Below are 26,329 nucleotides of genomic sequence, written 5' to 3'. Positions count from 1 at the left end.
TACAGCATGGAAACAAACCCTTCGGTCCAACCTGTCCATGCCGACCAGATATCCCAACCCAATCTAGTCCCACCTGACAGCACCCGGCCCATAACCCTCCAAACCCTTCCTATTCATATACCCATCCAAATGCCTCTTAAATGTTGCAATTGTACCAGCCTCCACCACATCCTCTGGCAGCTCATTCCATACACATACCACCTTCTGCGTGAAAAGGTTGCCCCTTAGGTCTCTTTTATATCTTTCCCCTCTCACCCTAAACCTATGCCCTCTAGTTCTGGACTCCCCGACCCCAGGGAAAAGACCTTGTCTACTGAAGATATGCTTCAATTTGCAGAGGACCCACCAGATGCTGAAGGTCGTACATTAAAAAAAATGGCAGTTAAATTCCAGGAAAGTCAAATAATTCTTAGAGTAAGGTATTTGTGAAGTGTGGCTCCTTTGTACAAGATTAATTGCTTAGATGTATCGTACATTTATTGAAGTGCCAGTCATTTAAATAATTTCATACCATGCTCTTTAATGGCTCTCATAAATTAGATCTTTGTGTACATATGTAATACCAGCATATCTGTGCTGCAAAAGTGTTATGGCAGAATCTGGCACTAAACGATTTTGCTTTCTGTTCTTGGCAACAATGCCTCATAAGTTCATGCATTCTTTAAAAGCCCTTTCTCATTTTTGTGATAGGATACAGATTCCTCTGTCAGTTTTTCAATACGTCCTACATTCTATTTGAAATGTAGATTAGGAAAATAGTTATAAAAGAACAAAAACAGTACTCACCTACATTAGCATGCTACAGGCTATTTTTCAACCACTTTGCTGATTGTATCAGAAGCCCTCCAGCATACTTATTTTATCCTGAAAGAGGCGGGTACAGGAAGTATAATTTTTGTAATTACCATATGTAATTACTATCTTGTGCTAGTCTGTAGTGAAGCTATTAACCTGTGGGATTGATTATGCCATAACTCACCCCTTATATCCAAACTGATGTGATGGATTGTTCTCTTATTTATTACCAGTGAAGTGAAAACTTTATCTTGATTTTTCTTTTATTCTCCTAAAATGTAGATCATAATATGATTTTGCAACCTACAGCAGGAGTCTCATTCTCTTTGTTCACTTTTTAAATCTTTGGTGGGAGTTCTGTGGCAGAGGATAAGGTGGATAGCAAATCCCTTCACAGCATAATGCCCAGGAGATAGTGAGTATAACTCTCCTGCCTGAACCTATTGGTTAGAACAGGCAACTAGTTGGTACCAGCATGATTTAATTAGGCCACTGTGGTACCTCAAGGTACAGGGCTTGGGAAGGGGCATGGGGCCCTGAAATTGGCAAGGTGGGGATGCCTGTAGGTTTTACCCTGTGCCCATAGGAACAAGAAACAAGAAAGGAACTCAGTGTCCTGAGCATCTCTAGTTTCTCCTATTGCCATGTTGGCCTGGCAGTCTGGTCTCAGTTTAAAATTGCATTCGGAGCCAAATAATATCATCACATTAATGGAAAGCCACTTGACCTGAAATGTTAACTCTGATTTCTCTCCAGAGATGCTGCGAGACCAGCTGAGCTTTTCCAGCAATTTCTGTGTTTGTTTCTAATATCATCACAGCCACATTGCATAATTAAATAGGGTCTAAAACATATCCGAGGTGCTGAAATAACCAATCTCTACCAAGAGATTGATTGAGACATAAAATTAGCTTCAGTGGCGCAGCAAGGACAATGTTTTTAAAAATTGATTAAAATTCTCAATTATCATCAGATAACCCTTGCTGGACTGTGATTTGTATGTGGAGAAAAGATTTCCAATGGTTAAACAAACACAAAACCATTGAAACATACATGATAAAGGTTTTTCTGGCCTAGTCGACAGTGAAGTGTAAAAATGGTACTGAATATCTAATTTACAGCTGTATCATTGGTTGATCCTGAGATGTATGTCTATATAGAATGAGTTCACTTCATGATCGTTTCCTGACCAACCTATTCAGAGATATTATAATACATCTCTGGACCAAATGGAACTTGAACCTCCGTCTCCTGGCTCAGAGGTAGGGACACTGTCACTGCACCACAATGGAATACTTTCTAAACCTGCTACTTCTCCATTTAAAAACATGAGGGCAACAGATGAGTGGAAGCACTATCACCTGCATGCTAGGTCATACACCATCCTGACTTCAAACTATTTTGCCATTCAATTTCTATCATTACGTCAAAATCCTGGTATTCACTGCCAAACAACACTGTGGGTACACTGATACCAAATGGACTGCAATGGTTCAGGTAGATGGCTCCCATCACCTTCTCAAGACCATTTTGGGTTACAAAAATAATGCTGGCCTTGGCAGCAATGCTATCCCAGGAAAGAATTTTTTAAAACATGAAACACTGATTACAATTTTAAGTTACAAAAAGACAGAACATTTGTCAAATCCAATCTGTTCATTTGTACAAAATAACATTGGGAAAGAAAAGAAAACAGTGAAAGTCTTCCTTTCTCAGCACCAATTGGTGGAGAAGCAACTCAATAACAGCACAATTCATATCATTAAAGGTAATTTTCTCCCATTACTTTAGGCATTTATTGTTCATTAGTGACAGAAGTAATTCCAATTGTGTGATACATCTGGGTGCAAGTATTTCAAATATAATACAACTCTTCAGTTTGAGTATTATGACATTAAAAATTAGGTGATTAACTTTCAAATGCATAAATCATACAATTTAGAATCAAATTATATTGATGTTTCACCACTGCAGTGCCAAGCACATATTTTAATAATTTGTAAAGCTAATGCTTATAATTTTAAATATAAATATATGTGGAATTGTTTTTCCCCAATACATCGATAATTGCATGACTTAGATAATCTTCATAACTTTTAATGTACTGATAACAAACCAAACCAATCAATTTTCCTTTAAAGCCCATATTTGACAAAAGTAGAATCAGAAGGACATGAGCACTGAAGGAGGTGCATGTACTTTGTTATAAACTGAACTGCCTATTTGATTGTGCAGTTCTGTTCAGCACAATGATTTAACGGGAAGCTGAAATTTCAAGTCCTGCCAGGAATCAGAGTTGCAGTTAAACTATGTTTAAAAACCAGCATCAACCTGCATGCTCCATTCCCAAAACTATTACAGGCCAACCTTCTTTCATAGAAATAAACTCACCACCAAATAACTGAGTACAAACATTGCCCACCAGGAACAGTGGATAACAATCAGTGTTAATAAGGTGATGAGAGGATAATCACAAGATCCAATCCAACATTTTATATAGATCAATTAAGATTGTTAAATGAGATCCTATAAGGGGAATTCTGTATTGTTATGGGATATGTATGGTGCAGTGGTAGCGTCTCCATTTCAGGGTCAGATGGATAGACTCAATTTCCACCTACTACAGAGGAATATAAATAACATCTCATCACAGATTGATCAGAACGTATTTTATCTGGGATAGATCAGCAGATTGCTGTTAGATACAGAGTGAGGTGCTAAGCGAGGCGCGCATAGGGAATTAAAGGTGTTCTGTGAAAGAATGAATGACACAGAGAGGGGCTTCAGCTTTGAGAGACAATCGTCAGTGGTTATATAGTCACCACTAGACAAACCTTTTACTTAAATTGAATTCAAATTTCATTGTCTGCTATGGTGGGATTCAAAGCCAGATCTTCAGAACATTTGCCAAGGATTCTGGATTCTGGGTATTATCACTAAGTCATTCCCCTCCACAATGGTGTCATTCACCAACTGTAGGAAGAGTAGCCTTTGTCTCTGAGTAGCAGTGACACCCTCATTCCATGAACACAAAAAAACCCTCCCCCTACCACCTGGGTGTATATGAAAGCCGTGCAGTCAGTAAAAACATAGTGGAGTAGAACATGGGTGTTCTCAAATGACAGCGTTACTGCAACCCACTTATGCCAGTGCCAGATAAATGATAATGATACTTCATTATTGTTAGAACGTTGCCTTCTGTCTTTCGTATATGAAAGCTATGTCTGGGTAGGCAGCAATTCTCAAGTATCAGAAAGCAGAAACTCAAAAGGAAAGGTTAGAATGAGGGAAAGTTAATATATTATAAAACAAGATGTCCATAGTGACACCATCTGCTAGACTGCAGGATTAAGATAAGGTAGAAGTGGAGGGGGAGCATTAGGTGTACCATTACATTATCGTCAATGGTTTTAGTGACAGTGGATGCAATGACCTTCGTTGCAGCAGGACCCATGATGTGAAAACCCATTTCCTCTATATGACTCAAGGATGCATATGCCCTGCCATTTTTTTCCTTTGTGCTAGATTATCCTGCAAGAAAGAGGGGATAAAATGCCACTAATTGTGTTGCTCGCTGTTTTGGGAATGCGCCTGCAGAGGCTGAATGGCTACAGTTATATGAAGACAAGTGAACCTGGCATCATTGACTATGTTGTGAGGTGGCATATCTAAACATTAGGCCAGAGTCCTGACTGTAAATGACTGCTGACAGTGGATTGATTAGAGCGTGATGCATGAGCAGATTGACAGGTTGATTATGAAATGTCAGCTGGAACTGTATTCACTAGGTCTGACCACTCCTCTGAAGTATTTGGGCTTATTTTTCTGTTATTTTGCCAAATTTTTATGGCCAGATTCCTTTTATTTCTCTGCTTAGCTTTTTGTTCCAATACTGGCTCCAATGCTGAGCATTTCTTGGGGACTTTCTAGCATATCGTCAGCCTCAATGCTTGGGGAAATAAAATCCCTCTCTTCTGTGACAATAGGTTCAAAACCCATGTCCATAAATTTTTAAACTGAGTATTTCTCCACTCATGTTGAAATATTTACAATGCATGTAGTTTTGATGTTTTGTAAAGATATAAGTTTAAACTTTAACTGTATCATGCCAAATCAACTTTGATCTCAAACCATTAAGAACAAACTATTTTTCAATAATTTTAAATGAGATTTGACATGATTCAGTATGTACTCATTGTTTATTACACTGGAATTATAAATAAATGACTTAGGTTTGGTAATCTTATGTTTTTTTGCTTAAGTCCAAGATGCGTTGAGTAGTTTTTTGAGGCATTTTCACCACAAGGTCTAACGACTGCTGTCACTGTACCTCAACAAACGTGACCCATGAACCACCTACTTCACTTCCATGTTGTCTCTCATGTCCAAATCCAGCCTTATCTTACCACGTGCTATTCCTGGAAGAACTCTCCAGGACAACTGTCAGTCCAAGACAGCCTTGCACTGTTCTGCACATAGTAGTTCAGGATGTCTTGGCCTCAGTTGGTAGTGAGGGAACTGGACGTGCTCAAGATGAGGTCACACAGAGGTGGGGCTTCCTCTTCCCACACGATCAGCAGTGGAAGCTATAATACCAGACTATGCTAGCCTAGTCTGAGGTTGTCACCCAAGGCTAAAGCAGTCTCTGCCATTTGGAACAATATAGGAAGAACAACCTGTACCAAAAGTACTAGTAGTGCCACCCACTTTCATCATCCAAATACCTTCCCCGGTCTCATTCCAGGAGAGAAATAGCTGTCAGAAGGACAGAAAGATAGTAGCTCGGGGGAGGACTATCCATCGTTTGGATCATTAAGTGTACAGCATCCTGACTCCGAACAATGAGCAGCTGACTGACTGTCCAAATCCCTGCACTGGTATGAGGGGCTGCCCTTGAGTCACTGCACTAGGACCTCCTGTCCAAAGGCTACTGCCCTTGTCATGACTGAGGCCTGCTGATAACCATGACAAGATTTCTGCCTTTGGGTCTGAGCTAAGCAAGAAGTCACAACAGAAGTAATATGAGGCTGGTATCTCTGGCATAAGGGTTAAAATAAAAAAACTAAGCAAGGCAAGGCTGCTGTAAACATCCAAGTATGGTCAAAGTAAGTAACTGCTATGACAATAAAGGAAGAGCTTGCAGATGCAGTCTGAGTACATACTGCCTGAGGTGCAGTATCTCCTTAATCCAGAAAGTTATTTTCTTTGTTATCACAGGTCCCAGAGTGCAGGAGATAGTGAAGCTTTATCGTCTATGGATCATTTAGTAACAGGCAGCTCGTGAGTGAAAGAAAATGTCAGGATTTTCAGAGAAAGTTTAAAAGAATCAGATGGGAATAAGTGAACAGAAAATGTTCACAGAATACAACACTGTTAGAACCAATGTTATGGAGCCAACAAAACAGGAATTGGCAACTGAATTATTCCTGGCCATTTCCAGAGGCCTGATGTACCACAATTGTCAGGGTACTACAGCCATGTATGTACTGGAAGGGTGCAGAATGGGCCATTGTGATATCAAGTAGCATATGATTTGGTGCCTGACATACCATTTTGGACATTATAGTTTCTGTTACACTCTTTCTTCAAAACTGTCAGCTTAGCATACATTCAAATACAAGAGAGTCTCAAGCATTAGCCCTGTTTAAAGACATCAGCATGGGACTTGAGGATGGGCACAGTTATTTTGCCATTGCACATGGATTGACAGTGCTGCAGGGTTAAGTATTTGTGAAGAAGGTGGGAAGAAGGGTTTGGGATTGTGTTCAGTTTAGAAACCTATATCCAGTTGGAAATTGATTAACCCCTAATTTTAAGGGAGTGAGCTATTAATTTGTACATTTCTGTTTCCTTTCAATGTGAGCCAGTTGGGTTGGAAATGCAGAACGGTTGGTGTGGAGGTGATTTATTACTCCTACTGCAGACCTCACTGAACCTGCTGGTTGTCCTAAGAGTAAAATCTGCAGTGCCAAAGCCTTCCACATAGAGAGAAGTGAGAGAGGATAGTGGAATTGGAGATTTGGTAGGGCATCCCCTTACTTCATCTATGCTGACCTCAATCTAATGTTGAAGGCCATGAGGGGAAAACCCACTGTTCTCAGTCTTGACAAGGCTGTATCTGTCATGAATTGAATGTACTGTCCCAATCTTGTGAAAAGGGCATCGGTGCAAGGTGCAGAGGTGTACTGCCATTTCCAAGATGTCATCAAGGAGACAGAAGCAAAGAGGTTCAAGGTCACAGTGACTTTGATGCTTATTGGCAAGGCATGGTGAGCAGTCTGTATTTTGTACAGTCTTCAACAATAAGAGCACAAATAACTCTTTCTTGACTGTCGTAGTCTCCTACAGCACAGATTCAGTCACATATTGGAGAAAGAATCGTGTGATGGGATTAAAGTAGAGGCCCAGGTCTGTAAGGGAAGCCAGTAAGGTTTAGTTGAATACTTAGCCTGGTAATAAGAAAGGACCAAAAGAGGGCGTGCTAAGTGAAATGAGTTTGTTGCCATCATTGTTATGTAATTGCTGTATTAAGTATATTAGGCGACCATACCCTTCCAAATTTTCTGATTATAGCAACGGTGGATGATCTTGTTGTGAGAGTTTTGACTAAGTCAATGTTCAATCTTGTCTGCTGCTTTTTTCACTGTCAGATTCTTACCCTTCTTCTACTAATTCTTCTGGGGCTGATTGTCCACTTAAGCCATTCTGCATAGATAACATGTCCAAAGAACTTGATTTGTTTTAATATTGTTTAAGAATTGTCTTGTTCTTTTGGCCTTTTTCAGTACTTCTTCATTCATTCTTTTCTTCACCCTGCTTACCCTTTTGTTCTTTTAAGCACGAAATTCCAAAGCTGCTGATATTATTTATGTTCTTTCACAAAGTTCCAAGACTGACACCCATAATTCATTACTAGCTCTATGTAATATTTTAGTACTTGAATTTTCTATGCATTAAATTGCAGTAAAATGTGTTTCATTTTGCATTTTCTTTACTTATTTACAGGCTGTCAAGTTAAACAAGTTAATGATTTTATATCTGGCTTTCTTTCACTCAGATGTTAATAATTGTGAAATACTGTTGACATGAGTATGAGGACATGTGTGATAGACACAATTGCCAGTTCATGAAAGATAGTCTGATTGTTTGTCTATCAAAATTATACAATAGTTAAAAGAAAATGCTCTCATGATGTGAATGCCATTAACAAGAGTACATTTCCTGTCATGCTTATGTACTTCCCTGCAAAAAGTAGTCATGGGGTTTTCAGCTTGAATCACAGTAGGTGATGATTATGCTCCAATAGTAGCTTTAAAAAGGGATTTGCAGATTAGTAACAATAAAAAAAAGTATAATATTTGTCCAAGTCAGGTTGAGTCTGTAATTTGGAGGAGAAGTCAGAGCTTACAAAGTTTGCACACAATAGCTGCTCGTGTCATTTTTAGTGGCAGAGGTCACAGGCGAGGTGGTGCTGCTGAATTAACTTGTATTGTATCCTACAGACATTAGTCCTGTAGGCATGACAGTGATGTGCCAGCATTTGTCATCATTACTCTATGAAACTGACAGTAACACTTGGTGTCTGGATATGCACTGCTAAACGTGGAAATCTAGAAATTGTTGTCAGTGATTCCAAGTCTTCACAGACGGTAGGCTGTTGAGGTGCCACAGACCGCAATCAATCGCAATTATTGAACCTGAGAGAACTTATATTCAGACATAATGAAGACTGAATTTTGTATGAAAGCTGCAGGTCCTGGCTAGCAGCACTGGAAGTAGGTGACTTCTCCATTTGAACAACATGTCGCAGGCTGAATGTGGTTAGAGCTGCTGTAGCCAAAACAAAGAGAAAAAACATAGGCATCGAGGGATATCTCCACTGAGATTCATTTTCAGATTCCAGTAACAAGGTGTATGAAGAAGAGGCAAAGTACATAGGAACACAGTATTTGCAAGACAAACAGATCAGCAATAATTTTACTTAATGCTGGAGCAGACTTGAAGGGCTAACATCTGCCCCTAATTGGTATGTTCACATTCTCATGTTTATATATCTTTACCTCAGAGATATTCTTACAGGAATATAGTTTGTCAGAATATTCTGAAATATTTACTGAATTGTTTGCCACTGCATCTTCACTGACCTAGTCTGTAACCTAATTTCCCAGTTCACTTTAGCCAGCTCTGGCCTCATGCACTTATAATTGCCATTTTTTAGGTTCAAAATACTAGTGATGTGACTCACTGGGGTATTGCACTGGAAATCAGGCCCCAATATTCCTGGATTGTGGCTAATGTTAAGGCTTAATCAAACTGACAAAATTCACAATTTGTCTACGACAGACATCCACCCAGGCAAAAATCAAACCACACCCTGTTCCTTCCTCACTAGCAAAGAAAAATAACTATTTATTGTAATACACTTACATTTAACATGAACAGTAAATAAACTGGTGTTAAGTGTCCACTGATCATCATCGCTGTCAGCCTGAATAACATAGAAATCAATGACTCCAACGTTGAAGATTCTGTGGTGACGCTGCACATCTGAAATGATTGAATCATTTATAGGACGATCTCTCCTGGACACAGTTATTCCTAATGCAGGGAACAGTTGATACATCCCTTCTGCTCTCTTACCTTGATTCTGGTTAAGAGGCTGGCCCTTTGCTGCTCCTGATATTCCTGCTGAATAGTTTAAGAACATGCCAATTAGGTCCAGTCCTATTCCTCCGTGTTCTTTGCAGACCAAGATTCCCTGGACCATTGCTGGATAATGATTTGGAAACAATTGCCATTGGTCCTTTTCTGACAATTGCAGCACATCCTCTCCATCAGTGTTGGGACCTTTGCACCTCTGTTGCTGTCATAAGGCAGTGCCCTACATTCATCACCCTCTCTTCCACTCTTCACTTTGTCTTTTTTTGATAGAAGCAGCATTGAGCCCTTGTCTTGTTGCTGTTTCTTGTAAGCAATTGAAGCTCTGAAATCTCATGATTTCTGTGCTCTGTTGGAACATACATAAAAGTACCAAATAGCTATTTTCACTACCTTTGCTGAGGACACAACACGTCACTATGAGCTATCCACCGTCTATAGTTCCCACTACAAGTAAAATTTGGAACTTGGTGCCAGATTTGCAGCTGAATGCATCTTTCCTACATTATAAGCATTGCTGAGCTCAATCTCAGTGGTTCAGTGAGCCTCTGTATCATTGCTAATCCATTGAACAAGTTATATCTTGATAAGTAGGACATTACTCGGTTTCTAATAGCATGCTTAATTCATTATTACTGTAGAGCAACAATAACGGCCCTGAAAAACTAACTTTCTAATTGTTGAATGTTAGATTTATCCAACATAAGATATTCCATGGCTTTTTATTTTAAAAAATCTTCTTTTAGCTTAATTGAACATTCTCACCAATCCAAAATCTAACTACTTGCATGCTGCAAGTACATGTCATGGTGATGGAGCAAGTGAATATCATGTGCAGTATCAGATGAGCTTCTCTGTCCAAGACAGCATTCTGCATTCTGTGGTTACAGCTACCCAGGCAAATGGTGAGTGTTCCATGACACTTTTGCTTGATTCTTTTAGGGTAGAAAAACATTGAGGAATCAGGTTGTGAGCATCATGTCACTGACAGGTGCCCTGACTTCCTGACCACGGTATTAAGACGGATGCTCAAGTCAAACATTTACTGAATCATTACATAATCTTCTCAACAACTTCAATTTACTGATCAAGGGAAATGTGGCAATGTTGAAGGTCAATGTGAGTTGACTGTTCCTTCCCTTGTTGTAGATGGTCATGACTTGGCATTCATTTCTTCTTCTTCATTAATGGGATGTCAGTGTCACTGGCTAGGCTAGCAAGTATTGCTCATCCAAAATTGTCGAGAGGGGAGTTAACCACATTATTGTAGGTATGGAGCCATATATGGTAAAACAAAGTAAAGTTGGTAGAATTCCTTCCTTAAAGGACTTTATTTCCTTCCTTAAAGTCAACAAGCAGTTACATAGTCACCATTAGGCCTGTACGTTAATCCAGATTTAATTGAATTCATGTCTCAGTCTGCCATGGTGAGATGTAAATGCATGCCCCAGCATGAGGTCCTAGATTACTTGTCCATTGACATTAACACTTGGTCATTGTCTCCTCACACTGGTCATCTGCTACTTGCCAGTCAAAACCTATAATTGGCTCCAAAGATTTTTACAGCTTGTTTCATTATCAGATAAACATGGAAATATATTGGCTGCAAAAAAAAAACTCTTGGTCATGAGGTAAGTAGCTTAGTTTATGAAAGTGACCTAAGACGATATCTAAGGCAGGCATAAAATGTGACTTACAAAAAGCAGATTAAAATTAATACCGATAAAAATCTCTCTCTCCTGGGAACTGTAATCAAGTCCAGTTAAGAATAATGAAGTTAAAACACTTTAATGCGCAATCAATATTTGTTCACTGCAAAATAAACTGTACAAGCTTGGCACAAGTTGGGATCAAACATGGCAATCTGACTCAGAGACTCACACGATATCTGCTGAGGTTGGCATTCAGATTGCTGGGACATAGAAATATAAGCTCCAGTTACTCCTTACACAATTTCACTGATCAGAAGATACTGTTCACACTGAGTAACAAAAATAGAGAATGTGCCATTTCCCAGAAGAAAACCTTTCCTTACAATTATTAAAAGGAGAATCAAAGGATTATTGATCATTGTCCCCACCACTGATACCACTCACATATAAAGTGAACAACTGCCTACACCTCCCATGAAGCATTTTCTATCACCAGATGAATCGATTACAAAGATATCCCTTGGAACGAATTGTGTTTGCTGGTTATTCCAATTCAATAAACATTTTGCATTTGGCTAAAATGCAATTTTCTTCATTACTTAAGCTATTTACTATTGTAATTGGAATAATATGGAAGTAATATTATAAAAAAGAAAATAGAAATTTGTAGAAAATTAAATCATTAAAAAAGAAACTTTAGCAAATTAAATAATAATAACATCCTAATTTTGGCTAAACGTTCCAGTTTTGCGCCTATTGGTCATGGGAGGCTCCTTTTACAGTTACAATTTCCATCGATTCAGATAAACTATAGTGGTAACTAAATATTTTTCACTTGTTTAGCTGGTATGCAGAGGCTTCTTGTCTCAATGCAATTGTGGTCAGATAATATCATACGGGGAGCTTAGTGAAATGATGGCCAGCAATAGGGTTTACAGATTATTGAGGCCCAAGTTTTGTTATCCTGATTTTACACTTTACAATTTTGGTATTGTTGGCAAACATTGTCATGATCCAACTCTGGGTTAAGCACCTGACCTTTCTGGATGCTGTCTTCATGCTACACTTCTCGGTTTCAGCATTCATCGCTTCTCATGAACAGTCATATAAGCACATAGAGCCATGCAACATAGAATCAGCCCCTTCGACCCACTTTGCCACGTGCAACAAGTACTGAACGGAATTTAAAAAAGCTATTTCTTAACATCTGCTCTTGCCATTAGCTACTCAGAATTTTTGAGCTGTAAGAATGTATTAGCTATTAGGGTATGACTCTAATGGTATATTTTATGCAAAGCATGCAACCAGTAAAACATAGTGTGAATATTTATGTTATGCAGAGATGAAGTGGTTGATGAATTCATACTGTGGGAGGTGCAATCAGTAGTCATGGATCACAGTGCGTAAATCAGGGAGATGTGTAAGATGAAAATAGAAAGGTTAAAATAAGAATGAATGAAGCAAAAACACAAATCACATAACTAGCGCCATAGATAAGGCTTTAAACTAAATAGTGGGGGAAGGGGATTTAGTTGCATGGAAAATTAAAATTGGAGGCTAGTGATGAAAATGATTGTTACCAGAAGATAAAAGGAAAGGACAGAATGTGTCAATGTCATATTGTACCAAGAAAACCAAAATTCTAGGGAAATTCCAAAATACAACAAACTTGAGGGCTTTGTATCTTCACACATGAAACAGAATAAGGTAGTTGAACCGACAGTGCAAATGGAGATTAATGAATATGATCTTACAGTCTTACAGAAACATGTTGTAAGGAGATCAAAACTAGGAACTTAACATTCAGGGATTTTTAACAATTTGGAGAGACAGGAAGGATGGAAAAGGTGGTGGGGTAGCACAACCAATGAGAGATGAAATGAGGACTGTTATGAGAGATGAACCTGGCTTGGATGATATAGAATTCATTAAGGCAGAAGTAAGAAATAGCAAGGGAAAGAAGCCATTGGTAGGAGTAAGTATACAGACCTCCCCTCCCCCTAGGAATGGCTATAAATTAATAAATCTGATGGAAAAGCAATACAGCAGTAAGTATGGATGACTTTAATCTTTATTTTTATTGAATGAATCCAACTGGAAAGCGTTGCTCTGACTACAAATTCATGGAATGAACTGGGGATAGTTCCCTCAAGCAACATGTCGTGAGGCCAGCCAAGAGTCTGGCTATTGTGGTTTTGGTAATAGGCAATGAGACAGGTTTAAGAAATGACCTCAAAGTAAAAGATCCAATCAGGAGTAGTGATCAGGAGTAATAAAGACAGAATTTAATATTCAGTTTGAGAGTAAGAAACCTGAATCGGAAACAATGGTGTTTGACTGAAATAAAGGGAATCACAATGAAATGAGGAGAGAGTCTAGCTACAGTGAACTGGGCATTTAGATGACAGTAAGCAAGCAATGGTGAACATTTAAGAAGATAATTCATGACTCTCAACAAGAGCATATCCCAGTCAGGAGGAAAGATTCTAAGAGAGAGAGAAACAAACCACAGCTAACCAAGAAGTCAAAGAGAGTATTACATTGAATGAAATAGTATATAAGGACGCCAAAGTTAAATGGTAGCCCTGAAGACTGGGACAAATTCAGAATACAGCAAAGAAGGAGTAAAAAGATAATAAAGACCAAGAAAATAAATTACAAAGACAAACCAGGGAGAACTATAAAAACTTACAATAAGAACTTCTTCACATGTATAAAAAGGAAGAGAGTGGTCAAAGTGAACATAGGCTTTTTAGAAAATGAATATGAGGAGATAGTTATGTGGAGCAAGGAAATGACAGAGGAGCTAACCAGATATTTTGAATCAGTCTTTGCACTATAAGATGCTTCAAACATTTCTTTGACACTAACGAGTATGGCCTGGAGCCTGGCGGGGTAGTCTCCCAGTGTGTTGGTCTTGTCCCATTGTGGAGACCTTCTTCGGTGGCAGCTCCATGTGAAGGTCTAGACCCGGCATGGAGATCTCATCGTGGTGTAGATGTCTCATCCTTGCTCAGAGGTGGCTTCTGGGTCTTCCAACGGCCCAGTGTGGAGGTCTAGTCCTGGCGTGGAGATCTCATCTCGGAGTGGCGGTCTCTACCTGGCCTTGCCTGGCAATTTCAGGTTGGTTTTCCAACGTACCTCGAACCCAGGAGTGGATAAATTGAACTGTGATAAACTTTTACTTTTTTTTGTTCTTATTTATGACTTCTGTCATTAACTTAGGTGCCCTGGTATGCTGACTTTTAAAACTTTTCAATTCTTTTTTGTAAAAATAAGTTTGTGACAATATATTGTTATTCTATTCTAAGTACCATCACCAACACTAAGGGAATAATATTAGACAAACCAAGGGGCTAAAAGCAGACAAATCACCTGGCTTGCATCCTTAGATCCTAAAAGTGGTAACTACAGAGATAGTGGATGGATTGGATGGAATTTTCCAAAAATTTCCAAAAAGTACCAGCTTTTAGCAAATTGGAAAATAGCTAATGTCACACCCCTATTGAAAAAGGACGGAGACAATAAGTGGGTTACTATAGGCTGATTACCCTCACATTTATTGTTGGAAAATATTGGAATCGATTATTAAGGATATAATAGCAAAGCACTTCGAAAATCATAATATAACCAAACAAAGTCAGCATAGCTTCATAAGAGGGAAATCATGTCTGACTAATTTATTGGAGTTTTTCTAGGAAGTCTTAACCAGATTGGATAGAGGGGGACGAGTAAATGTGTTGAATTTCAGAAGGTGTTTGACAAGATGCCTTAAAAAGGTTAAGTCATAAGACAAGAGGCAGTATGTTGGCACGGATAGGGAATTGATTCATCAGCAGGAAGCAGCAAGTAGCTTATAGTGGCCTGCTAGTGGGGTTTCCACAGGGATCAGTGCTGAGAAGGCAACTGCTTACAATATATATTAATGACTTGGATTAAGGAAGTGAATGCACTGTAGCCAAAATTGAAGACAACACTAAAGTAAGTGGAAAGGGAGGTTGTGGGAGGGATTCAAATAGTTTACAGGGAGATATTGATGGGTTAAGTGGAAAAGATGCTGGCAAACACAGAAAGCAGGCACACAGGTGCAGTAGGTAATTGGGAAGGCTAATGGCATGTTGGCCCTTAACAGGTATTCATGAGAGGTAATCCTCATTAAAATATGTAGGATTCTTAAGGGTTTGGCAGGGTAAATGCGGAGAATGCTTTTCCCCTCAATGAAGAGTCCAGGATCAAGGGAGATGGTTGCTGCATAGAGGGTCAACAATTTAAGACTGAGATGAGGAGGAAGTACAAAAGGACTTAGGAGCTCTAGCTCAGGATTCTTTTGAGAGGAAGGAAAGCAGATGCAATGTCAGATTTCATTTTGAGAGGGTTAGAATAAAGGGCAAGGATGTACTGCTGAATACTACAGTACAACGCTGTGGTCAGGCCGCATTTGGAATATTGTGAGCAATATTGGGCCCTGTATGTAAGGAAGGCATTAGAGGGGGTCCAGAGGAGGATTGCAGGAATGATCCTGGGGAAGGAGGGCTTGTTTTATGAGGAACGGTTGAGGACTTTGGGTCTGCACTCAATAGAATTTACAAGGAGGAAGGGGGATCTTTTTGAAACTTACAGAATACTGAGAGGCCTGGATAGAGTGTATATGGAGAGAATAGTAGGAGAGACTGGGACCTGACAGCACAGCCTTAGAATGAAGGGATGACTCTTCAGAACTGAGATGAGGAAGAATTTCTTCAGCCAGAAGGTTGTGAATCCTTGGAACTAATTGCCACAGAATACAGTGGAGGCCAACTCACTGAGTGGATTTAAGGCAGAGATTGATAGGTTCTTGATTTGTAAGGAGATCAAAGGTTATGGGGTGAAGGCAGAAGAGTGGTGTTGAGAAATATGTCAGCTATGTTTGAATTGCAGAACAAATTTAATGGGCTGACTTGCCTAATTCTGCTCCTGTATTTTATGGTCTACTGGTCACTGTGAGAATTTTGAAAGTTTGGAATTCCTTGCCACAAAGAGCTGAATGGGCAGAGTTCTTGTGTATACTTAAGGCTGAGATGGATATATTCTCAATTAGTAAGGAAATCGAGGGTGATGGGGAAAATACAAGAAAGTGGACACGAGGACTGTCAGATCAGCCATGATGCTGTTGAATGGTGGAGCAGGGTCAAGGGGCAAAATGGCCTAATCTGTTTCTATTGTCCATGGTCTTAAAAATGAGTAAGTAAAATGCAGTGAGACCAGACAAAACAAATGTAAAAATAACAGCTACACCAGTAAAAGACTGAAGTGTCAAAAGAGGAGAAAGTGAGGACTGCAGATGCTGGAGATCAGAGCTGAAAATGTGTTGCTGGAAAAGCACAGCAGGTCCGGCAGCATCCAAGGAACAGGAGAATCGACGTTTCGGGCATAATTCTCCTGTTCCTTGGATGCTGCCTGACCTGCTGTGCTTTTCCAGCAACACATTTTCAGCGCTGAAGTGTCAAAAGGTTGGACCAAGCCCATTACTGTTCCAAAATAATAATAATAGGGCTGTGGATAAGTTTTAATAACCATTAATGTTGGTCAAGTGTATGCTGACATAACATTACAAAATGACATAACTGTTCTTTTCCAATGCCAATATTTAAATGTTATTTAACTTGATCACGTATAAGGAAAACCAATAGTTTAGTTAATAGTAAAAGAACATGTCATTGCTAGATTTCTGTACCGAAAACTATATTGTAAATCATAATAGATGTATGCACATAGATTTTACAAGGCCTTCCTTATGGTTGGTTGAGTAATTAGTAAATGAGGAATCAATTTCTTTAAAAAAAAAATTTCTGTTGAAAATCCAACAAAAGTTTTCCATTTTTGAGAATATCATTTTTGTCCCAAAGGCTGTTCAACTTGACTATGTATATTTCAAAGCATTATTAATTCCACAAAACAGATAAGCAAGGTTCTGTGTACACCACAGACTTAAAGTTTGATTCACCATAGAATGATTTTTTATCACTTTTTTTTAGCTTTGAGTAGTTAATTTTGCCCAAAATTCATAGAATTCTAATATCAGTAGCTAATTTTAGGCCAAAAAACGATATTATGAGATTGAATTCCATACCTAGTTTGTTTGAGTTTCAAAGGCAGTTTGTGCAGTCTACAGTGTTAGATGTTGCTAAGCACTGGCATGCTCCTAGCAGCATTAAAACCATTTTTAAAAAATGACCTCACCATCTAGAATTAAATCTGAATGTTTTATTAAAGGATGCAGTCTCCTGCTACACTTCCTTTGAGTTCAGTCTCTGTTCCCCAACGGAAGGCACTTTCCTTTCCAGGATCTCAACCTATGAATTTCCTGATAGGAGCCCAGCCCATTCAGTCCCTTGGCACAGCGGGGTATAACAAGAATATGCCTTGCCTCTTCACAGGCTCAGGCGAACCTTTCCAATGACCTTCCTGCCAAGTCAGAGAGACAGTTGCTACTGTGCTGAGGTCTGTGAATCCATCATTCACAGGCCACCCTGGGGAGGGACACACTTTCATTTTCACATCTAACATGACAGTTGAGTGATGAAGATACAGTTAAGTGGGTCTAAAACAAAGAGCTCTGTCAAAGGTCACCCAGGGTCAATGTGCACATTTCAGTGCAATTGTTATTGAGTCAACTGAAGACAGAAGGATGCTTAAATAGTTTGCATGTTTGTATGAAAAACTATTGTCTAATCTTCAGTTGCTAGCAGTTTTTTGTATTTTTCTTCCACTGAGCCAGGAAAAGTTTTAATTTATTTTTAACAGTCTGTCTTCTGACTTAAAATCTCCTGGTGATTTCAAAATGTCAGAGGACTCATGCCTGGTTTGTAGAAACTGACAGTCAACATAAACTGAGACTTGCCTCATGCTATTCTCTCAGTATGAACCGTTCTGGGGATTGATCGACTGAACGCTTGATGTTTAAAAATCTTGGGATAATGCAATTGAAATCATAGATTGCATATATAAATGCCACCCATAGGCAAACTTATGTGAATTTAAATCCCAATGATTTTAAAAATGTAGCTATTTCAAAAGTTATGGCTCCACATGAAGCAATTTTATTTCTTGTCTCAGAGAATATATGTTCCCATCCTGCTCCTCTGTTAAGGTATCCTCATCGTTACCCTTACAAAAATATGAATAGCTGATTGGCACAGATGGTTGTTAAGATGTTTGGAGGGACTTGACAACTGACTTGCTCTTCAATTTTGTTCTTAATTTTGACAGATATTTCTCTGGCACCTTTGGATCACAGGACTTAACATTCAAAATTAAGCTGTAATATTCATGTATAGAAGGCTAACATTTCATTGTGTTATTTCCTCAAGTGATCCTATCATTATCCTCTCATGTGCTTGATTGTAGATTTCAACAATAAAGGTGCAAAAGAACAAAAAATGCTGAAAATGTTTAACAGGTTCAAAAGGATCTTTGGAGAGAGAAACAATGTTTACATTGTGATCTTGAATCAGAACTGGAAAAGGTAGAAATATAATTGGTCCTAAAGAAACAATATTTAATGTGGAATATGGTTGGAAAAATGAATAACAAAGTGATGATCTATCATAAGGCAGAAGATGGGAAATAATAAATAACAATATTGGTGGGAACAGCCAAAGTGATTGGTAATAGGATAAGTAAATGTACCATTTACACGATGCACTGCAGAAATTTCACCAGAGATCACCAATGATCCTTAAACCGTACCTTCCAAACCCACTATATCTACCATCCTGAAGGACATGGGCAACATTGACATGGGAATAACCCCATCTGCAAGTTCCCCTCCAAACCACTCACCGTCCAGTCTTGGAAGTATATCACCATTCCTTCAGTGTCACTGAGTCAGATTCCTGGTATTCCTTCCTTCATGGCATTGTTCACAACATTATTGGTCCATCTACAGCACATGTATTGCGGTGGTTTAAGAAGGCAGCTCACCACCTCCTTCTCAAGGGCATGGAGGGAAATGAACAATAAACCCTGACCCAGTGAGCGACAGCCATGCCCCATGAATGAATAAAAAAAGGGTTCAGAAGAAGCATAAATGGCAGAATGATGAATGACTGCCATCTGAAACGAAAATTGAGCAAAACAGGATTAAGAATGAAACTTATAAAGAGAAGCATACAAAATGGAGTAGGGTGAGATGCAGAAGTTATGATCTGGATAGTTGAATCCAGAAAGTTGCAATGTACCTAAGTGGAATATGATATGTTGTTCCTCTGTCTGAGTGAACTTCAAATGAAACACCACAATATACCAAGGACAGAGATGTCAGCATGAGAATAAGATGAATATTTTAAAAAGCAGTCACTGGAAGTATAACATTATGTTTACAGATTGAGCAGATGTGTGTTACAATCTCCAAAGAGATCAATAACCTTTCAAAACAAATGTCCAGTTAATAGGACATGTTAAGGATTGCACAAGAAGGCTTTATGAAACTTTTAATGCTAAGTTTTTACTGTACCAAAAGATTTAAAAAACAATTCACTAAACACTGAGATGAATTTGATCTTAAATTACAGTGTCCATTTTGTTGAGTTTCATAATGAGTTTCTCTCTGTGAGGTCTAGTCAGAATTCATCATGCTCTATTATCTGAAATGTGTCTCATGACCTATGCACCACTGCTCTACATTGCCCTGCTTGTCATATCCTCCCTCTTGTTACAGGTAGAAGTACTCACCTCCCAAGAATCCCGGCCCCAATGACATCTTTAAAGACCAGCCATATACCAGGTCAAATGCTGCCAGCAGGAGTTGCTCTTCACTGTCCACATGAGAAAATGCAACTAATAACAAATACTTCTTCTTTACACATGAGAGTGCACTTGCAAACATCTATTGCTATGCAATAATAAACTATGCCATTTACATGTCCTTGGTTTAATCCCATTTTACCACTTTATCCAAGGGAGTGCTAATCTTGCCCTAATTCCTAATGTAGTCCAACATCCTCTAATTGTTAGATCATCACATTGTAAAAAGCCTTCAAAGGGTTGAAAACATTCATATTTATTCAGCAATAGATAATGCAAATAATAAATAAACAAACAGAAGGTTTGTTTGCCTCTGGGAATGAATAGGGATTGCTTGTCTTTTGACTCACATACATTTACAGTCAATGCTTGATCATGGCACCCAGCTTGAAGAGTGCAGTGCTGGAAAAGTACAGTCTGTCAGGAAGCATCCGAGGAGCAGGAGAAGTGATGTTTTGAGCATTAGCTCTTCTTTAGCAGGAGTATCGATGGCACCCAGCTGTCAATTAAGTTTCCATCTGGCTTGCTGTGCCTGATGCTGTAGTACTATATCATATAGAAGAGTGATGTTCCCCCTGTTCAGTGCCCTCATCTTCACCTGTAGAAGACTGATGCTGCTCTCCCAGGTATTCAGACTCCATCAAATGCCCTTCTTGCTTGCTGCTGATGTGCAGAGCACAGTATGCAAGGATGTGCAATACATTATGTCCAGAGTGAAATGAAAGGATCTCTCAGGGTGATCCAAGCATTGGAATCTCAGCTTCAGTAAGACTATTATTTGCTTCACTACGGCTCTGCTAAAAGCATGGGCTGTGTTCTATCTATGATCATTCTTGGTCATGAGGTTGCATAGCAGAATCATTAGCCATATTCACACAGAATTCCTATTCCTAGAACTTTGGATCCTTCAATCTTTAGATCTCAGTCAGAAAGGAGAGATCACACCAGGAGTGAGGCACTATCTGAGTGAGTATGCAGTTTGGGGAATTTGGAGGCAACGTGAGAACTCAGTGAGGCGGGGAAGAGGTGCTTTTTGCTTACTTTTTTTGGCACATCATTTGTAATTTTTGTTTAAAACCGGATAAATTGAAGTCCAGGACTGGTGGCCCAGCACAAAAGAGTGATGTAACAGTAAACAAACAGTAAAGTGATCGGTTGCTGATAGCTAATAATTTGAGCATAAATTACAGATTACGTTTAGATCGAAGATAAATAGGGGAAATATTTACAAGCTAAAACCTAAAGTCTCAGCACAAAGTGCTTAAAAATCAAATTAATAACTAAGTAACTAAAATACGGTGATGTGTTGTAACTGCATGATGTGGGAGTTGGTGGACCCCCATTGTGGTTCGTAGTGACCACTCTGTAGCAAGTGTTGGTCGCTTGAGGAATTCCAGCTCAGAGGCAATTAGCTAGAATCTGAGCTTTGAACATTGTGACACATCAGGGAGGGGGAAGCGTTACCTGAATGCTGTGTTTCAGGAGGCAGTCACACCCCTTAATTACCTCAAATGCAGTAAGGGACAGGAGGGTATGACTACGGGTGAGGCAGATAGAGGGATCTAGGAGGTCCTGTTGAAAGAGCCTCAGGTCTTCAACCTGCATAACGGTTTGAGATTCTTGGTTCCTATGTGAATGAGAGTCAGGATAATGAGCAAACTGACCATAGGACTGTGTTAAAGGGAACCATTCAAGGGGAAGAAAAGAGGAATATAGTCAGGGGAATAGAGATTGTTCTCTGTGTCCAGTATCAAGAGTTCCGAAAGCTGTGTTGCTGATGCCTGCTTTCAGTATATCTCATTGGGGCTGCAGAGACTTAGAGTGGGAGGGGAAAGATCTAGTTGTCGTGGTCCATGGCAATACCAACGATATAGGGAGAAAGAGGAAAGACGTTCTGCTGAGGGAATATGAGTAGTTAGGGATTAAACTAAAAAGCAGAACCGAAAGGATATTAATACCTTAGCCACAGGCTAATTGGCAAATGAAAGATTAGGGATGTAAATGCATGGCTCAAAGACTGGTGTGGGAGAAACAGGTTTGGATTCATAGGACATTGGCAACCGTACTGGGGAAGGATGGATTTGTTCCAATGTGACAAACTCTACCTGAATCGTACTGAGAGCAAAGTCCTGAGAACTTGATAACGTGGGCTGTGGATGGGGCTTTAAACTAAATTGTGTTGTGGGAGGGGGTTAGGGGAAAATATTAAAGAGGTGGAGGGCTCAGCAGAGGGTATTAAAGTTTCCAGAACAAGTAATAGGACAGAGGGTATGGAAAGAGTCAGGAATCTAACTTCAGGCACCACAGATAAGGAGACAGCTATGAGAAGGGATCAGTCAGTGCATAACTGAAGGTTTTGTACAAAAATGAACACAGTATATGAAACAAGGTAACTGAGCTTGTAGCGCAGATTGAAATTGGTGGGTACGGTATTGTAGAGATGTGGCAGTTAGGGGATCAGGATTGGGAACTAAATATCCAAGGATACATGTCCTACTGAAAGGACAGGCTGATAGCCAGAGGGAGATGATTTGTCTTGTTAGTAAGAAATGAAACTAAATTGATAGCTAGGAGTGATATAGAGTTGAAAGGTATAGAATCTACAAAGGAAAGAAGTGTTATGAGTGTTATGTGCAGGTTTCATTGCAATAGTTGGGCAAGAAGATAAATCAGGAGATAGCAAAGGCATGTAAATAAGCCTGGGGGACTTCGACATGTAGATGGACTGGAAAAGTCAGGTTGGTAGCAGATCTCAAAAAAATGTGTTTGTGGAATGTCTATGAGATGGGTTTTTTTAGAGCAATTTGTGGGAGAGCCCACGAGAGAACAGGCAATTCTGGATTTGGTGCTGTGAAATAAGGCAGACTTGATTAGGGAGCTTAAGGTGAAAGAACCACAAGGGGGCAGTGACCATAATATGATAGAATTCATGTGCAGTTTGACAGGGAGAAGCTGAAATCAGGTGTAATGGTATAACTGAGTAAAGGTGACCACAAAGACATGATAGAGGAGCTGGCCAGAGTTGATTGGAAGGGAGCCTAGCAGGGAAGACAGTAGAGTAGCAATGGCAGGAATTTCTGAAGGTAATTCAGGAGTCACAGCAGAAATTCATCCCAAGGAAGAAGAAACATACCAAGGGGTACATGAGGCAATCATACCGACAAGGGAATTTAAGGTCAGCATAAAAGCAAAAAAAGCATACAATGTGGTGAAGATTAGTGAGAAACCAAAGGTTTGGGAAGCTTTCTAAAACCAGTAAAGGCTAACTTAAAAAAAACAGTAAGTGGAAGAAGATGGAATATGAGAGAAAGCTAACTAGTAATGTGAAAGAAGCTGGCAACATTTTTTCTAGATATCTAAAAGGTAAGAAAGAGGAAAGAGAGGTCATCCAACTGCTGGAAAAGTAGTAATGGGGAGCAAAGAAGTGGTAAAGGAAGTGAATAGGTATTTAGCGTGAGTTTTCACAGTGGAAGACACCAGCAGCACAGCAGAAGAGAGTCAGGGGAGTAGAGATGAATATAGTGGCCATCACTATGCAGAAAGTGCTGGGAAAGCTGAATGTGGATACATCACTCAGACCAGATGGACTAAAACCCAGAGTTCTGAAGGAGATAGCTAAGGAGATTGTGGAAGCATTGGTAGTGATCTTTTACAATCACTGGAGTCACGGAGGGTCCCAGTGGACTGGAAAATGGCCAATGTGACATCTCTGTTTAAAAAAGGAGAGAGGCAGAAGACAGGGCGGTTTGCCTGACCTCATTCATTGGTCAGATTTTAGAGCCCATTATTAAGAATGAGATTGCAGAGTTCACAGAAGTGCACATCAAGGAGAGGTGATGCCTGACAAATCTCTTAGAATTCTTTGAGGCGGTAACGAGCAAAACAAAGGAGAGCCAGTAATTGTGATCTATTTGGATTTCCAGAAAGCCTTTGACAAGGTGCCACACAGGAGGGTGCTAAGTAAGATGAAAGCCCATGGTTTAGGGGCATGCCCATGGCATGGATAAGCTGACTGACAGAAGGCAGAGAGTCAGGATAAAGGGGTCTTTTTCAGGATGACATTCGGTGACTCGTGGGTTTCTATAGGGGTCAGTGTTGACTATAACTATTCACGTTATACATAAATGATCTGGATGAAGGAACTGAGGGCATTGTTACTCATTTTACAGATGACACAAAGATAGGTGGAGGGATAGGTCATGTTGAGGAAGTGGGCAGGCTGTAGAATGATTTAGACAGGCAAAGAAGTGGCAGATGGAATACAATGTGACAAACTGTGAGGCTATACACTACATTCGGAAGAATAGAGGTGTTGACTATTTTCTATACTGAAAAACTTCAGAAATCTGAAGCACAAACAGACTTGAGAGCCCTACTTCACGATTCTCTTAAGATTAATATGCAGGTCAGTTGGCAGTTAGGAAAGCAAATACAACATTACCATTCATTCCCATAGGCTAAAATACAAGAGTAGAGATATATAGACTCTGTATTCTTTGGGCATACTGTATTTGGAATATGATGGCATTGCCGGGGCCTGGAGAAGATTTACAAGAATGAGTCCGGGGATTACAGGCTTGTGATCTCAGGAGCAGTTGAGGGCTCTGGGTCATCAATGGAGTTTACAACATTGAGGGGGATCTGATTAAAACTTACAGAATACTGAGAGACCTGGATAAAGCGGATGTGGAGAAGATATTTCTACTAGTAGGAGAGAGTAGCACTCTTTAGAACTGACATACAGAGGAATTTCTTAAGGCAGAGGGTGGCGTTAATCTGTGATACTCATTGCTGCAGAGGACAGTGGAGGTTATTGAGTGTATTTAATACAGAGATAGATAGATATGTGTTGGTAAGGGGTCAAGGGTTACAGGGAGAGGGCAGGATAGTGTGGTTATGAAACATATCAGTCATGTTGAATAGCAGAGCAGACTCAATGGGCTGATTGGCCTAATTCTATTGCTATGTCTTATGGTCTATTTATGGCATCTGGCTCTTAATAGTTGTATGCTCCTCTATTCAAAGGGGCATGGACCTGACTCTGACAAGCAGAGTCTATGGATTTAAGAGGGGCATTTTGTCCTGTTTTTTATGAAGAAAGGTTAAGACAGTGGTGATGAGCAGTCTGCTAAGGCCAATAAAGTATACAGCTTGTGAAGCCTTGTGTTTTCTTTAAAGTTGAAACAATAGAAGCAATTGAAGGGTGGCACGGTGGCTCAGTGGTTAGCACTGCTGTCTCACAGCACCAGGGACCTGGGTTCAATTCCCACCTCAGGCAACTGTCTGTGTGAAGTTTGCACATTCTCCCTGTGTCTGTGTGGGTTTCCTCCCACAGTCCAAAGACGTGCAGATTAGGTAAATTGGCCATGCTAAATTGCCCATAGTGTTAGGTGGATTAGTCAGGGGTAAATACAGGGGGGTGGGCTTCTCTTTGGAGGGTCGGTGTGGACTTGTTGGGCCAAAGGGCCTGTTTCCACACTGTAGGTAATCTAATCAATCTGAATGGTTCCCACAGAACCAGGAGTTTTAGTTTTAGCTTTCAGCAGTTTCTGGGGTCTTGAAGCTGGATGTGGAAGCTCTTATTCCTCTTTCTGTAACAGCTAAAAGCTGGGGTTCTCTTCCTGCTGCTGGAATTGCATATGAGACAGTCTGTTTTACTGAATTTGCCTTTGTCATGGGTGTGTTTATGGGATGTTACTGTATTGGAACAGTTAATTAGTAGTAGTAGTTAATATGTCTATTATTTTGTTAAGCATTTTGTTAGAATTATAGTTAAGCCAATTCTTTTATTTTTATTTTCTCTGTATATTGACTGGAATATAAAAATAAAGCTTGTTTTGCTTGACATCAAGTAGTATGACCAATTGAATTGCACCTGGAACACAACACCCTACAATTGCTTTTAATAAGAAAGTAATTATGGTCTAGACTATCTACTTTATATATTTTGAGGGGGTTTGGTCTGAACCATAACACAGGTCTTCGAATTCCTGTTCATGGTCCTTTGACTTAAGCCATGTCACACAAGGACAACAGGGAATTGCAAGTGCTGGATAAGTACTTAAAGCTTGTCCTCTCACTTCCACATCACTCAAGAAGTGCAGCATTACATATAAGAGCATACTGGAGAATATTTAAGTTCAAAGTAAGAGGAAGTCAGTTCCATGCTCTTGTGCAGCTGATGACATCTTACATCGTCTTTGTAAATTGTGGCTCACAAGCATATCTTTAAAGTTCCTTGTGATTATTTCTGTTTCAATCTGCAATGATCAATGGCTTGATCAAGATTGTCTCCATGATTTATATCCAACACAATTGGATATTGGACACGTTTCCCATACAGGGTACTTTGAATACAGATCATTTGAACCTGTACGGTAAAAGTCTTTGATTAATGCAATTGTCACAGTAGTCACAGGCTTAGCCTAGCCATTAAGAGC

Source organism: Chiloscyllium plagiosum, unplaced genomic scaffold (genome assembly GCF_037043375.1).
Source record: "Chiloscyllium plagiosum isolate Xiang-an unplaced genomic scaffold, Cpla_swu_hap1 HiC_scaffold_13, whole genome shotgun sequence".
Taxonomy (NCBI): domain Eukaryota; kingdom Metazoa; phylum Chordata; class Chondrichthyes; order Orectolobiformes; family Hemiscylliidae; genus Chiloscyllium; species Chiloscyllium plagiosum.
This window is presented reverse-complemented; position numbering follows the sequence as displayed.